The sequence below is a fragment of the Siniperca chuatsi genome, linkage group LG8 (genome assembly GCF_020085105.1).
Source record: "Siniperca chuatsi isolate FFG_IHB_CAS linkage group LG8, ASM2008510v1, whole genome shotgun sequence".
Taxonomy (NCBI): Eukaryota; Metazoa; Chordata; class Actinopteri; order Centrarchiformes; family Sinipercidae; genus Siniperca; species Siniperca chuatsi.
Window position 1 is genome coordinate 27,225,929 of NC_058049.1, and position 16,464 is coordinate 27,242,392.

The following is a 16,464-nucleotide window of genomic DNA, read 5'->3' on the forward strand; positions in this document are numbered from 1 at the left end:
ATTTGTCTGTACTAATTCATAAAATGGTAGCAAAGAATGACTACAAGCTAAAGACAGAAGGTCCATTTTATATACTATAAACTAGTCTATTCTGAAACCAACCCAATAGCGCACCCATGAAAAGGTCCTCACTACAGTGGTAAAATGCCTTAAAAAATTATTTGAAAAATTTAGCAACTCACCGGATAATACCACGTCCTCTGAAAGCACAGATGAGGAGTCAGTATCAGATGAGGTCAACCCATATCAACAGGGTGCCGGCTCTGGCCTGCCAACACATGTATATACATTTCCCCCCACTTTCTCTTATCTAACTAAATTAGCCCTAATTAGTTGCAGTCTATGGTGCAGAACAGCTGCTGGCCTGATATGCTGCATGAGTTAGACCTGTACAGAGACAAACATCTTACATACAGGGTGTACGCAGCACAAGCTATCAATCATAATAACACAGCCCAAGTTTTCATATCCACAGTCACTAGGTACCCCCGTCTTTATCACGTCCTGTGTGAAAACAATGCAATGATCAAGCAACCCATATCAAGAGGGTGCCAGCTCCGGCCTGCCAACACATAACCTCTTGATCTTCTCTGGTTCCCGTGTGTGTGTGTGTGTGTGTGTGTGTGTGTGTGTGTGTGTGTGTGTTTGATGCAGAGATTAGCCTCTGAGATTTAACATTTATTTTACTTTTATTTTACATTTGAGATGTTTATTATCCAGACCTCCAACACAGAGCTTCACACAGAAACTTGTCAAAGTACATTTGACATCAGGCTCAGTGTTAAAGACACTAATTGAAACTTTAAAGTATAATCTTTTTTCAATATGCCTTAAGACCATAAAAGAGACATTTCTTGATCTGTCTTCATACAAAGGGCCTTCAGAAAGAGCAGGAAACATTGATCCTTTTAGGGACACAAGATGTATAGATGATTGAGAATTGCCTTAGGCAGCTGTATGGTTTTATTTACTCTGTGTGTGAGGAGATTCACAAGCCGATTTCAAACTGTCTTTTGGGGTGATGGTATTACAGAGGAAATTCTGACGCCCTCATTCCTTGATCTTCACACAATCTGCACAGAAGTTGCAAGAGATGCTGCATGTAGACATTCATCAACGGATATCTGGACATTTATTCAGCTTCAGAACTTTAATCATTTATTTTTTAGTTCACATTTTCACAAAATCATCGCCTCACGCATGCTCCTCCTAACCTGTTTAACCATTGGTTAACCCTCCCTTTGGTTCACGCAAACCCCACCTACCCTCCTACATCTTTCCAATTCATTCACACCTCACTCTGCACAGGACAGACAACAGAGAAGGACGTGTCTTTTGCACCTGAAAGATTAGATTTTACAGATGGTAAATTTGTCACTTATTTTTATACTTTTGATACTATTGATTTCACTTAAATGATTGAATTATTTAATCATATTATTTAATTTACAGGGTTTTTCATTCCCATGCCTACTTTACTCCCATTCGCTCCTGCTCACCACGCATGCTTCACGCTCATTGGTCCATGCATAACGCCACGCACTTCCGGCATGACGCACTTTCATTTGTCAATTAAAAACTGACAGAAGGTATTGTATCTCTCTCTCCCATATATGGTAAAAACATAAGATACAAACATGACATTCGTCAAATCTCATCCCCTTTACATGTGATACAAAAACATGTGACAAGATACAAAAAATGCTTAACAAGCTGTTATCAGTAAGTCATTATTATTATTTTAATCATGCATAAAGCTGGTATGTAGAAAGACTTTGATGCCGGTCACAACCTGAAAACATTTACACAGGATGTTTTGCACATCGAGAGGTCCATAGTTCAATCGCCTGCTCAATGGTTAAACAGGATGCTCTGCTCAACTGGAGATGAGAACTTAACCGACGCACAGGTCACACAGGTGCAGACATTGTTTCAGCAGGATGTTGTGGTTAAGTATGTGCTACTGTTCGCTGTGGCAGATGTTTCAGTGAGGAAGCAGAGTGCTAACTGTCAGAATTCGTGGAAACATGGCATAAACAGTCAGATGTGCAAACAGAGTTCTTTTCTAATTCTCATTCTTGTGTGTCCGTTGTCATTGTTTAATTACAGTCCTCAACTGTGTATCAGAGTTCCGTGGGGGATACAAGGGGTGAGGCTCGGCCTTATTCCATTTGATAAATGAGAGTAGAAAATGTTTTGGTACTTTTTTTTGCAGTGAAACTACTTCTCCTGCTACTCGGTCAGGGCACCCCTGCAGATCACGCTGAAGCCGAGCAGCATGGCGCCCAGGACAACCGATGTCCCCACTGAGATCTGGTGGAGGATGCAGAGGTGAAATATGGACATACAAAATGATCAATATTACATGATTACGTGTGAACATGTCAAATTTAAATCCTACTAAACCTTCTGTAGTGGTTGAGTATTCATCTAATATAAGTTTGATGTAGCTTAGACAAAGGTGCACCTGATACCAATATCAACAAACGTATAACGTACTGCAGGCAATTCCTACATAGTACAGGAGATCTGCAATGCAATGGAACCATATCATTTTGATTTTCGGTATTGTTTTTTAGGTTTGACATTAGGTTTTACTTCCAAGTATGTGGGTGAGATAAATGAGCTAACTTAGACTTGTATTAAACCCATCTGAGGCTGACATTTCATTTCATTTCACTGTCTAAGTAAAGCTGTGTGTCACTGTCCAAGTTGATGAGTGAAATATTATCATAACTGACTTGTATGATGAAAAGAAAGAATAAAAAATTAAGACCTTGACTATGAAGTGTCACAACTTGTGAAAACAGAGGAGGTTACTTTGCTGAATTTGGTTCAGGACTGGATCATTGCAGGCTCCCCTGACAATTGAGAGCAAGTATAGTAACCAAAAATATAACTTTAAAGTCAAGCCAAAACTACAGTTAGGGTTAGGATAAAAAAACAAAAAACAACTATGATTTCTTAAAACTTATAAAAAAACAAGAGGAGACAGCAAGAGTGGCAGAAGAATGTGACTGAAACTGTGAGCTCTGGTATGAGACAGTAACTTCAGTAAAATCAAAGTAGCTGAAAACATGTTGACACTGATAAATCCAGACAAACCAATGACTAAATCATCATGTGTCCCTGCCTATCAAAATCTGGCCTGGCACCTCTCTCACCCATGACTCCAATTCAACAGAGAGTCCATGTTACCAGGTTAATGCATAATCAATAGGACACACACTCTCCAAATAGGGTTTTAACGTTTACTGAGCTCACTAAAGAATTAGTGCCCCGCTCTGTATACATGCACTGCTTGGCTTGCTCAGATCCAACTGCATTTTGTCTGAGATTCAGACATTTTTAGTGCTGACTTCTTCTCACTGTGATGAAAACCATGGGTAAGAGAGTTTAGCGAGCCCCAATCGATACATGACAGAGGTCTTTAAACAGAGAAATTCAATGTGCTGTGCCTCTAAAACTGAACAAGCATCCTCAAGGAAAAATGAAATATGCTAATTAAAAATGTACCCAAGAATGCTGTGTCATTTCACTTTGATTTATTCTTTGGTGAAAATGCAGCATCCATCATTTTGTAGCCTTTGAACTTGCATTCATTTAATTTAGACATTAAAAACGGCCTAGCTCCAAGTGCTGATGGTCACATTTAAGAAATAACAAACTGCAGGACTAATGCAGACTAGCACATGTTAAAGAAAAAAATCACCATTGCTATCACTATAGTGCTCATGTAGAGTGGTAGCATTTCAAAGGAGTAGTTCAGCATTTTGGGAAACTCACTTATACACTTTTTTGCAAAGAGTTAGATGAGAAGATTAATATCATTCTCAAATCTGTACGGTAAATATGTCCAAGAAACAGCCAGCAGCCGCTGAGCTTAGCTTAGTTTGAAAGACTAAAAATACAGGGTTGTCTGGCAACTTGTCCTAGTAAAACAGGGAATTGTTTTTATGCTTCGGTTTCTGTATAGATTAAACAAACAAGATAAAGTGTGTCAACTAGTGAGCTTTAGAGGTGCAGGTAGATAGATTTTGTTACCTTTGAAGAGAGCCAAGCTAGCTGTTTCCAGCATTTATGCTGAGCTAAGCTAACCAGCTGCTGGCTCCAGCTACATATTTACTGTACAGACGTAAGAGTGGTATTGATCTTTTCATCTAACTCTCAGCAAGAAAGCAAATAAGCATATATCCCAAAATGTGGAATTATTGATTTAAATGATGAAACCTAAATGTTTTGTATAAGATGATTTGTGTCACGTGGCAGGAAGAAGAATTTACTTTTTTTTAAACTGGGTTGCTCTCAGAAGCATCAAAACAAAAACTGAGACTTTTCCGGCGGCGACATCACGTCCATTAATCTGCCGCCTGTAGCACTCACGGATCAATGGACTATGCTAGCGGGCCCTAAACCCTCAGGAAAAGATGCGGCTAGTTTCTCTGTCCGATGTCCGGTTGCTGCCGTGGGCCCATACATGGCCTCGTCCCTGTCTTGATGCAACGTATGAACCTTGAGGCTTGTGGACGCGGGAAGGGGAGAGGGGCGGAGGAGGGCCCTCTTATCTGCTTCTACCCACTGGCCTGATGCGGACGTTGCAGAGAGAGCCTCCCAAGGGCTCGCCCTTGGTGATAACCTTTTTATTCACCTATTACAGTGGTGGAGCACTCCTAGGAGCCCATAAATCTGCCCCAGTCACTCCGTCTCAAGAACTGTATCAGTATTTAAACCCCTAACCAATTGACAACAGTTATGAGGGGTCCCACACCATACACCCCTACAGTGTATGGTGTGTGTGTATGTGCCTAAGACAAGTCAGTGGTGTTGCCGTAGTGTGGATTGCACTGAAACTTTCCTCCTGGGGGCACCGCGGTGTCCTCTTGGAGAACCCTGTCTCTATATGCTTTTGTGAGCTCTCTCCTAGAATAAACTAATCACACAAGGGCTTACTACGTTTTATGGGATTTCATTCAGTATCACAGGGTTATGATGTCAATATAAATGAAAAAATAATAAAAAATAAAAAAGGTGGAGAACTGGTCTAGCTCTGTTTTCAAATGCCTTTATTTTAAGGCTTATTTATCACAATATTCATTCATAAATTGAGCAACTGGTTGACACCATGTACTGGCAAACCCTTTGGCTTTGTACTGCTCCTAAAACAGGTCAGGAAACACTGCTTTATAAAGCTGCTGTTGGGCCTCGCCTAGCCTCACCACGTGTGAGGGACAAAAGACAGGCCTACCTGGAAAGGCCAAAGCCTATTCTAAGAGACTTGACTGAGAAACAAAGAACAGACAGTAGAAAGGCACCAAGACAACACACCTAGATGTAATATTGGGACGAAATCTTGCATGAAGCCAACGTGAAATCTCCATTGAATCCAAACACTGGATTCCCATTGGACAGGACACACAACACGGCGCATGAATTCCCAGTGCATGTCTATGACGGCCTACTCTATAAAGCCTGGTGCCCCACACTGCCCATTGTCTTTTCCCATTGAGACCATGTTATGACAGGAGGTCTGAGGGAGGCACATCACGTGAACTTTAACTCCCTAGGAAAAGTCTTAACTCGCTGGACGAGAAACAGACTGCTTTGTGTTCGCTTAAACCCTTTTCTGGATTCCAAACGTTATAGTCCACATAACGATCTTTACCTGCAGAAGGAAGACACAGATTCATTGTTTTCTTCATGATAGACCACCGGAGAGCCTCTCTTCCTCCCTTCTAAAGTTGACTGCTGCTTTCCTTTGCTGCCCCTCGAAGGCACAGTTTCATTATTGGACCTATGACAGTGTGGACCCAGCTTCGTCAGCATCCTAACCTGAGAGAAACTCCACTGGACAAATGGGTAAATCAAGACGAACTGACCCATCAGTCGCTAGCCAAGTGCGATTTCAAGTAAGAGGCTTGTGTCTGGGCAGAGATAGATTTTATAACTGTGTGTTTTTTCATCTAGGCTTCATTGTTGTGAATTGTGCTTTGCTTTTTGGAACGGGATTGACCGCTGTGTCCGAGTGCTGTGTGTTTTTCTTTGTGTTAGCACGTTCCATTTTGTACTGGTACCACACCGCTGGGCTGTATTTGTGTTAGATTTAATCACTGTGGAAGCTAATAACTGTGCCTTATCAGACCAAGTCCAGTAACACGGCTGTTGAGTGAAAGTCTGCGGCCGGATTACTTTGTGATAAAGGGACAGATATTTTGCTTTGTCAAGGCATTTGCGATTCCTCGTGCCTTACTCTGTGTGCTTTCCTCTCTTTTTTATCTCCACTAACCCACGCACCTTTGCACGTAGCTTGAACACATCTCAGACGGCCCAAGGACAAATAGAGCTCGTCCTCCTGTTTTGGCTCTGTTCCTTTGTTTGAGATTCACGGGCCTGCCCGACATTTGACTTTGTGCGTGACAACCACCCACATGGCCACCTTCCATGCACTCCCCTCTCTATTGCACCCCCCAACCATTGTTAATCAGTGATAAGGTTAAATAAACGCTATTGTATTTTTTAAAGCACAGTTGCCTGTGGTTATTGTGTGTACATGTTGTGATAATAGCTGGTTGCGACGGTCAGTGCTCGGACCTCACCCTTCATTGTCCATTATTAATGTAAGATAATACTTTAATTATCAACATATGTAGGGGGACATCCACCCTTGAGTGTCATGGTTTTGGGTTTGTGTTCTGTTATTTCCTGTATTGTTTTGCAATAGTCTCCTTCCCTCTAGTGTCTTTTAGTTTTGCTTTCTGTCTTTGATTGTTTTCATCTGTGTCTTGATCAGTTTCAACTTGTTGTCTCCCTAACCTAAGTGTATTTAGTCTGTATCCTTCCTTTGTTCTGTCAGATTATGGTTGTATCTTTGTCAAGCACCCTGGTTGCTGAGAGTTGCTTTTGCCCGCCAATTCAGTGTAAGCCTTCTTGTTTTAAAATTATTGATCTGCATCAGCTCTACCTGCTAGTCTGTGTTTGGGTCCTATTCCCATTGAATACTCCTGCTTTCCTGATTGACACACCATAACAGAACGATCTGACCATAACAGACACAATGTCTGATGAACTGTTTGAGCTTATTAGTGACCTGGAGTGCCTCGGGGATATGTCCAACAGCCTCCAAAACCCCCTGTGCTGCAGCTGCTCCCTGAACTGAAGAACTACTCATTCCCATAAAAGGCCTGGAGGAATTAACATAAGGCTAAATGGACACAATGCAAATGGTAGAAACAACAATGAAAAGTGTTTGCCCCCTTCCTGATTTCTTATTTTTTGCATGTTTATCACACTTAAATGTTTCGGATCATCAAACAAATTTAAATATTAGTCAAAGACACAAGTAAACACAAATTGCAGTTATTAAATTAAGGTTGTTATTATTAAGAGAAAACAAAATCCAAACCTACATGGCCCTGTGTGAAATAGTGATTGCCCCCTGAACCTAATAACTGGTTGGGCCACCCTTAGCAGCAACAACTGCAATCAAGCGTTTGCGATAACTTGCAATGAGTCTTTTACAGTGCTGTGGAGGAATTTTGGCCCACTCATCTGTGCAGAATTGTTGTAATTCAATCACATTGGAGGGTTTTCGCGCATGAACTTCCTTTTTAAGGTCATGCCACAGCATCTCAATAGGATTCAGGTCACTTTGACTAGGCCACTCCAAAGTCTTCTTTTTGTTCTTCTTCAGCCATTCCGAGACCCCACAACAACATCCAAAGAACTGCAGGCCTCACTTGCCTCAGTTAAGGTCTATGTTCATGACTCCACCATAAGAAAGAGACTGGGCAAAAATGGCCTGCATGGCAGAGTTCCAAGACGAAAACAACTGCTGAGCAAAAAAGAACATTAAGTTTTGTCTCATTTTTGCCAGAAAATATCTTGATGATCCCCAAGACTTTTGGGAAAATACTTTGTGGACTGACAAGACAAAAGTTGAACTTTTTGGAAGGTGTATGTCCCATTACATATGGCGTAAAAGTAACACAGCATTTTAGAAAAAGAACATCATACCAACAGTAAAATGTGGTGGTAGTGTGATGGTCTGGGGCTGTTTTTCTCCTTCAGGACCTGGAAGACTTGCTGTGATAAATGGAACCATGAATTCTGCTGTCTACCAAAAACTCCTGAAGGAGAATGTCTGGCTATCTGTTCATGACCTCAAGCTGAAGCGAACTTAGGTTCTGCAGCAGGAAAATGATCCAAAACACACCAGCAAGTCCACCTCTGAATGGCTGAAGAAGAACAAAATGAAGACTTTGAAGTGGCCTAGTCAAAGTCCTGACCTGAATCCTATTGAGATGTTGTGGCATGACCTTAAAAAGGCAGTTCATGCTCCAAAACCCTCCAATGTGGCTGAATTACAACAATTCTGCAAAGATTCCTCCACAGCGCTGTAAAAGACTCATTGCAAGTTATTGAAAACACTTGATTGCAGTTGTTGCTGCTAAGGGTGGCCCAACCAGTTATTAGGTTGAAGGGGCAATTACTATTTCACACAGGGCCATGTGAAACATTTAAGTGTGACAAACATGCAAAAAAATAAGAAATCAGGAAGGGGGAAAACACTTTTGCACACCACTATAGATCTTCCCTCACTCAGGGGTAACAGTAATAATTCTGCTGTGCGGTTTTGTCCATGCCTCTTGGGGCGAGAGTACAGGAAGGTAGGGTAGGCTTCTACTAGGGATCTACGTAACCCATCAAACTTTTCATAGTTTAAGCTGTTTGTCTACTTTAGACTTGACTGCCGATTCATCAGGATGAGTTGTTCTTCTGGCTACTGAGTCCTGGCCCTGACCTGAAAAGGAAGGGCAACGTTGTTAGTTGGTCTGGGCTTGTTTCTACGTACAGGATTGTTTATGGCGTCATACATAGCTACTTGATTTTTAGGTGTGTCCCATTTAGTGGGAGCATTTTTAATAATCCAATCCTTAGTTGTCCTAACTGCTCTCTTCACTACTCCGTTTGTTTGTTTGTTTGTAGGGGACAGACCAGATTTGCTGTATGCTTTCCTCTTTTAGGAGTTCAATTACAGCTTTGTTTTTGAAATGTTTTCCATTGTCCATCCTTCCATCCAACTCTCTATATTTGGATACCGGAAAATTATTTGGGCTAGCCTATATGAGATTGATCTCCCTGTGGCTACTCTGAGTGGGAATACACGCTTATCTCGAGAGCCGTTGTCAGCTACCATTAAAAAATATTTATTCCCAACGTCTGTTCACTAAGGCAGTGGCCTTGTGATGTCAGCACTGAAGTGTTACTTTTGGAAAACCGCCTGCCTGTGCACATGCTTCATAGCTCATCTGTAGCTGTGAAGCATGCAAGTTCTTTAGCTTTACATATTAAACACAATTATTTACAAGAAACTGAAATACTTTGCTGTTTCCTAGTTCTATTATTTGTGTTTTACCTGGTGGCTATCCCTCTTTTAGACAGTTTACTTATGCTCCTTTATCTAGGGTGGATTCTTGTTGATTAATTTAAGTTTTCAATTCTCCCTTATCCCCATAAGTGTCTTTGGCAATTTTGTACAAGAGAGGCCTCTCGGCTTTAGAGATGCTCAGGGTCTGGAGTTTTTTCGCGGATGGTCTCGGGTTTATGCATTTGAGTTTGTTTGAGTGCTTCTTTGGATAATCTTACTGACTATATCTCCTATGGTGTGAGTGCCCTCCACTCATCACCATTATAACTCCTGAGTCCCTGTTGATTGGGATCAGGGCCTGAATTTTGTCTTTTGTTGGGTCTAGAAGAGCCTCCCTGTTGTGGTGGGCCTTGGCTTTGTTTTTGTGCTGGGACTGCCTTTGGTTTTGATAACCTTGCCTCCTTTGACTTATAGGACCTAGGTAGGGGCCTATTTTGAGGTGGATGGTATTCTTCGTGGTGTTGATGAAACGCTGCAGCTGCCTGTCCGTTGTTCATTTGTTGGCCATGTCTAGGTGGACCTTAAGTTATATCGGGGTTGTGGGGCCTGAGCTGGTATTTTTGGGGTTTTTTCTCTTTATGATCTATCTATTAGTCATAGCATCATAAGTCAAGATCTTCTTTTCTATTTCTTCCCTAGTGAGGGAACTGAGTTCTGCTGTGTATTCCGCCTGGGAGGCTTACGCAGATTCTCTCAATCATCGCCATTCAACTTCCTATCTGCACTTTCGTTTGGATTTTTCACCACATTAATGTGAGGGTCGTCCCAGGGTGGCCATGAGGTAGATTAGGTGGGGTGTACTCCCGAATGGGGGTTGAGGTAGTTACTGGGGTTTCTGTTTCGATTGGGCTGGGCGACCAGATTCGTGACAGGTCTGGTTGTGGCATTGCTGTAGTAGGAGTTTTCTGATCGTGGGGGCTATTTACTTCTATTAGGGTTCAGTGGGCCTGTTCTATGAGTTTGTCCCTCATAAAATCATATCTTGCCCCTAGCAGCGCTTCTTTTGTGGGGTGAGATACACCTGGTGTTGCCATAGTTTTCCTTTGCTGCCCCAAAAGGAACAGTTTCGCCATTTCATATCTTAAAGTACCATAACTGATTTTATGAGCCATTGGCAGTTTCACTGTACCGGCCGTGTATACTTAGGCTCAGACGCTGACAAAGTCATGCAAGTCTCAGAGAAACTCCGCCAGACAACTCCAAACGGACGCATCATCACTTGCGATTTCAAGTAAGAGGCATGTGTCTGGGCAGAGATAGAACTAACTGTGTGTTTTATAACTGTGTTATTTTACCTAAGTTGCATTGTTGTGAATTGTGCTTTGCTTTTTGGAAAAGTGACAGCTCGCTTCGCACGAATTGCTGTGTTTTTCTTTGTGTTAAGCATGTTCCATTTTGTATCGGTACCACGCCGTTGGGCCGTTTTAATTGTGTTAGCTTTAGTCTCTGTGGGAGGTTATCAGACTAAGGTCCAGTAACACAGCCGTTGTACGAAAGTCTATGTCCAGATTACTGTGTGATAAAGGGACAGCTATTACGCTTTGCCACGGCATTTGAGATTCCTTGTGCCTTACTCTGTATGCTTTTATCTTTTACCTATATATGTACATGTACATGCTTACACACATCTCAAACAGCCCAGATAATGGGGTAGCTTAGCCAGCTAAACTGCACATTACTTTGAGGACAAAATGGAGTATCCTCCCGTTTTAGCTCTAGTCTTTTGTTTAAGATTTGCGGGTCTACCCACCATTTGATTTTGTGCATGACGACCACCCATGTGGCCGCCACCTTCAGTGTTTTTGTCAGTCTCTCAATCTCTCAGTCTTTTAGGCATGGTTCTTTCTGGCTGGTTTGCACTCTTGGCCTCACCACACTCCTAACAGTTTTCGTTTATTCACTGTATTTTCTTTCCTTTACCACATGCTCCCAAAGTAACTTGTCTTTTGTCTATAACACACAATCGTTGTTTTTCTTTATTTCACAAGCTGACTGAACCAGGAGAGCAAAAGTGCTTTAAAACCTAGTTATGACTTTTTCCCTTTTTACCACGGCTTTGCTTTTAAGATTTTTTGTGTCATCTCTCTTCCAAAAGTTACCTTGCAAAAATTAAGAACAGTGATGTAGTGAGTTATTTCGCCATCGACCTGCAAGAGATCCATGCAGACTGCACATCTGATTATGACAGCCTACACAAGTGCCACCAACCTGTGTGTCAACAGAAACAAGTCTGTTGGCAGACTTCTTGCCAAACAGCTGAGAGAAACCGGTCCTGTTGCCTGGAAAACACACGTGGCCTCAGGGAAGCCACCCTGGAGTCCGTCGTGAAGAGGTTTCCTGGCTGCAGCAATCCACTGCTGTGGGTTCCGACCAGGAAAAATCTCCAGCTACGGCCAACACAGCTCAAAGTAGGCAAAATCTTCCTTACTGCTCAATGACTAGGTTGATGTCAAAATAATAAATTTAATCCAGAAAATTTCATCATAGATATCCTAATATTAATTATTAGTACAGCAATACAGTAAGTAATTATGTCCTCTCTTTCACCATTGCCTAATTCATTGCAGTTTACTTTATCATCCCCAGATATTGTAATTATTATTGTAATGTATTGTAAAGATAAAGATATTGTTTGCTTGCTCCACTTCGATCGTTATTTGATTATCAGTCATTTCATTATCTTGTGTTAGTAGATGGTAAGTTAATAAATATTCTCATTTAGACCAATCTGTTGTCCTGTGCATTCTTTTGAAGTGGAAATAAAAGTAATAATAATAATAATAGTAATAATAATAATAATAATGATGATAACAATAACAATAAAACTTTATTTATAGAGCACTTATCAAAACAAAGTACAAAGTGCTTCACAACAAGAATAAAATAAAATACCACAGTGAATGATGAAATAAAATACACAAAAGAAATAAAATAAACAGCCAGTTCAGAATCAGAATCAGAAATACTTTATTGATCCACGAGGGGAAACTCTTTTGTTACAGCTGCTCACTATCAAGTCAGTGCACACAGGAATATAAGTACTAAGGAAAAAATATAATGCACTATAATACAGGTAAGATAATTTAAGTACCAAGTGGGTATAAGTATAATATTAAAATAAGTGTAAAGTACGGAGTGGATTACCGGTTGATGATAAGTATGTATGGTATAATAATACAATGGCAGAGATGTAATGATCAATGTCCAGTTTAGTGACCTAGGGTCATACAGACTGACACTTAGAGGGAGGCGTTAAAGAGTTTGATGCCACAGGCAGGAATGACTTCCTGTGGCGCTCTGTGGTGCATTTTGGGGGGGATGAGTCTTCCGCTTAAGGTACTCCTTTGTTTGACCAGCACGTCAAGGAGAGGGTGGGAGACACTGTCCAAGATGGCATGTAGTTTGGCCAGCATCCTCCTCTCTGACGCCGCTGCCAGAGAGTCCAGCTCCACTCCCACAATGTCACTGGCCTTACGGATCAGTTTGTTGAGTCTGTTAGCGTCCGCTACCCTCAACCTGCTGCCCCAGCATGCAAAAGCATACAGGATAGCACTGACTAATAAAACATCCTCAGCATTGTCCGGCAGATGTTGAAGGACCTCAGCCTCCTCAGAAAATAGAGGCGGCTCTGGCCCTTCCTGTAAAGAGCTTGAGTGTTCTTAGCCCAGTCCAGGTTATTGTCCAAGTGTACTCCCAGGTATTTGTAGTCCTCAACAATGTCCACAATGACCCCCTGGATGGAAACCAGGGTCACTGGTGCCTTGGCCCTTCGTAGATCTACAACCAGCTCCTTAGACTTTGTCACATTGAGCTGCAGATGGTTCTGCTCACACCATGAGACAAAGTTACCCATCGCAGCCCTGTACTCAGTCTTATCACCACCACTGATACATCCCACCACAGCAGAGTCATCAGAAAACTTCTGAAGGTGTCAGGACTCTGTGTGGTAGCTGAAGAGGAAGGGAGAGAGGACAGTCCCCTGAGGGACCACAGTGTTGCTGACCATGCTGTCCGACACACAGTGCTGCAGACGCACATGCTGTGGTCTGCCAGTCAGGTAGTCAACATTCCAGGACACGAGGGGGGCATCCACCTGCATCGCTGCCAGCTTCTCACCTAGCAGGGCTGGCCAGATGGTGTTGAAAGCCTGTCAATGTCCTCTCCATGAGGCTCACAGAGTGCATCCCAGTTTGTCACTTCAAAACATTCCTGCAGTGTCTCATAGGCCTCCTCTGTCCATCTCCTCACTGTCCTTGTGGTCGCAGGCAGAGGCACATAGCAGGGTTTGAGGTGAACCAGATTGTGGTCTGACCTACCCAGGAGGGGTAGGGTTAGCATACAGCAGGTCCAGAGTCCTCTCCTCTCTAGTAGGACAAGTCATGTACTGGGTGAAATTAGTCAGTGTTGTTGAAACACTGACATGGTTGAAGTCACCCGAGATTAATATGAGTGCACTCGGGTGTTGAGTCTGGAGTTGTGCTATGGCGGTGTGAATGGCTTTGGGGGGGATGTAAACAGCCACAACAATGGCATGTGAGAATTCATGTGGCTGCTAATATGGCCAGAGTCCCACAGCTAACAGTTCAATGTCCGGGCTACAGATACTCTGCTTGATAGTAACGTGACCAGGGTTACACCATCTGTTGTTGACCAGCACAGCAAGCCGCCTTTCCACTTACTGCTCTCGGTGTGATCCCTGTTGGCCCGAACACTCTGAAAGCTGTCGATGGAAACGTTATGATCCGGGATATCCTGGTGTAGCCACTCACGGAACTCCGTCTGACTCCGGGCTAACGCTTTTAGCTCGTCCATTTTATTCTCCAGTAATCTCACATTGCCCATGACGAAAGAAGGCAGACACAGCTTAAATCTCTTGTTCTTGAGACAGAGACAGAGCAGCGGCAACAGGCAGCATGCACGTTGGCGCATGCACAGGATATGCTTTCAGATAAAAATGTGTTTTGAGAAGTGACTTAAATGAAGACACTGAATCAGACAACCTAATTTCATCTGGCAGGTTGTTCCAGAGCCCCGGGGCCCTGATAGCAAAAGCTCTGTCCCCCTTAGTTTTCATCCTGGACTCAGGAACAGACAGGAGACCCCTGCCTGAAGATCTCAAACTACGAGAAGGTTCATAAGGGATTACAAGGTCTAAAATATAATCTGGGGCCAGGCCATGAAGAGCCTTAAAAGTAATCAACAAGATCTTAAAATCAATCCTAAAACAAACAGGGAGCCAATGTAAAGAGGCTAAAACAGGTGTGATGTGATCGTACCTCTTGGTCCTGTTTAACAGCCTAGCAGCTGAGTTCTGTACAGTCTGCAGTCGTTTCAAAGTTTTTTGATTAAGACAAGTGAGCAGACTGTTACAATAATCAAGGCATGAGGAGATTTCTTGCAACAGGCTTGATATGTTGTGACAGGTAGCCGGTAGATGGCAGAATTTGTTTAGTGATATGTTGGGGCCCAATAACAAGGATTTCAGTTTTATTTGAGTTGAGCTGAAGAAAATGTATCGACATCCAGTTTTCTTTGTCAGACAGGCAGTCCTGCAGAGAACTCAGTGTACTAAGGTCAGTGGGCTTGACAGGGAGGTACAACTGTGTGTCATCCGCATAACAATGAAAAGAAATCCCATGTCTGCGGATGACATCACCCAAAGGGAAGCATATAATAGGAGAACAGAGTTGGTCCCAGAATTGAACCTTAAGGCACACCATACTTGATATGGGAGAAAGATGACATGAAGGTATTGTTTTCCACAGCAGCAAGAAGCTGCTTAGATACAAGTTTTTTGGAGATTGGATGATATCTTGAGTTACAGCCCATTACAACTGTAGGAACATAACAAACCGGAATCTGTGGCATCCCATAACCTGAACTTTTAAGAACCTTGAAAGGCTTTGGTTCTAGATTCTTTCTTGCATTTCTACTGTATTTTACTAAACTTCATTAAAAAGGCAACAGTGGGACTGACCTTATTACTTTTAGCCACACTTACAGCGTGGCTCTTGGCATAGCAATGTCGGTAAGTCGGTCCAGACTGAAATATCGCACCAATTGTTAGATGGATTGCCATGAAATTTTGTACAACCATTCATGGTCCCCAGTGGATGAATACTACTAATTGTTCATCTAGCACCACCATGAGGTTGACATTTTTAGTTTACAATGAAATACCTTGACATCTATTGGGTAGACTGCTATGACATTTCCTTAATGAGGAATTACTAGTGAGGTTTCAGGTGTACTGACTTTCAGTCTGACCTCCAAATAAAGTGGTTTATATAATCTGGCTTGTGACAGCTTGCTCAAGCCCTGCAGGACCACTTGCACCACACAACACAGGGACATAATATACATCTAACATGTTGAGGTCATGTCAGCTGATGCAGCTGCAGCATGATCAAGAACATTTTGCCATGATGTTTCTGCTCCTTGAAGCATATAATAATATAAACACTGGTGCTAACTGAGCAACGTGAGGTAAATGTCCTCCAAAATGGAAATTAAACCTTGGCAGTTTCCATTGTGGCTCACTACTGGTCGACTGAAAAGGGTTTGGTCCAGTCAGAACAAATCCATCCTCCTCATTAATGCCTCTGGGTGCTGGCTCCATTAAACCTGTTCCAAAGACAAACTTCTTTCCTTTGGGAAAGAGGGTTCTGGTAAGGTTGAGCTGAGGAGTCAGCACTGGTGAGGAATAACCCACTAATCCATTCTCTCAAATGAGCCTGATGAACGGAACTGGGCCATAACTTCTCTTTAATAATCCAGTCATAACAGTTGAAGCCAATATGTCCTTTTCTAGCCATCTGGCTGCATATCCTGTGTAGGTCAGACAGGGCAGCTTTAAAATGCTGTGACCTGCGGAAGGCTGCTCAGCTGAGGAGGAGACACGGAAACAGCGGAAAGAGGGAAAAGATAAGGAGAGAGACAGCAGGCCAATTTTTTTTTCAAATCTTATGTTTCAGGCTGACTTAATGTGGTCAGATCTGATTTGTGTGTCAAGACGCATTTGTGTTTAGACAAATGTGTTT

At 42.4% G+C, this 16,464-nt stretch overlaps 1 long non-coding RNA gene across 1 annotated transcript; it reads left to right on the forward strand.

The window, feature by feature from the left end:
- The first annotated feature begins 1,241 nt into the window (after positions 1-1,241).
- LOC122880165 lies at positions 1,242-2,781 on the forward strand. Its single transcript, XR_006378848.1, has 3 exons — positions 1,242-1,365; positions 1,453-1,589; positions 2,216-2,781. It is a non-coding gene; the product is annotated as an uncharacterized LOC122880165 (long non-coding RNA).
- The last annotated feature ends 13,683 nt before the right edge of the window (positions 2,782-16,464 follow it).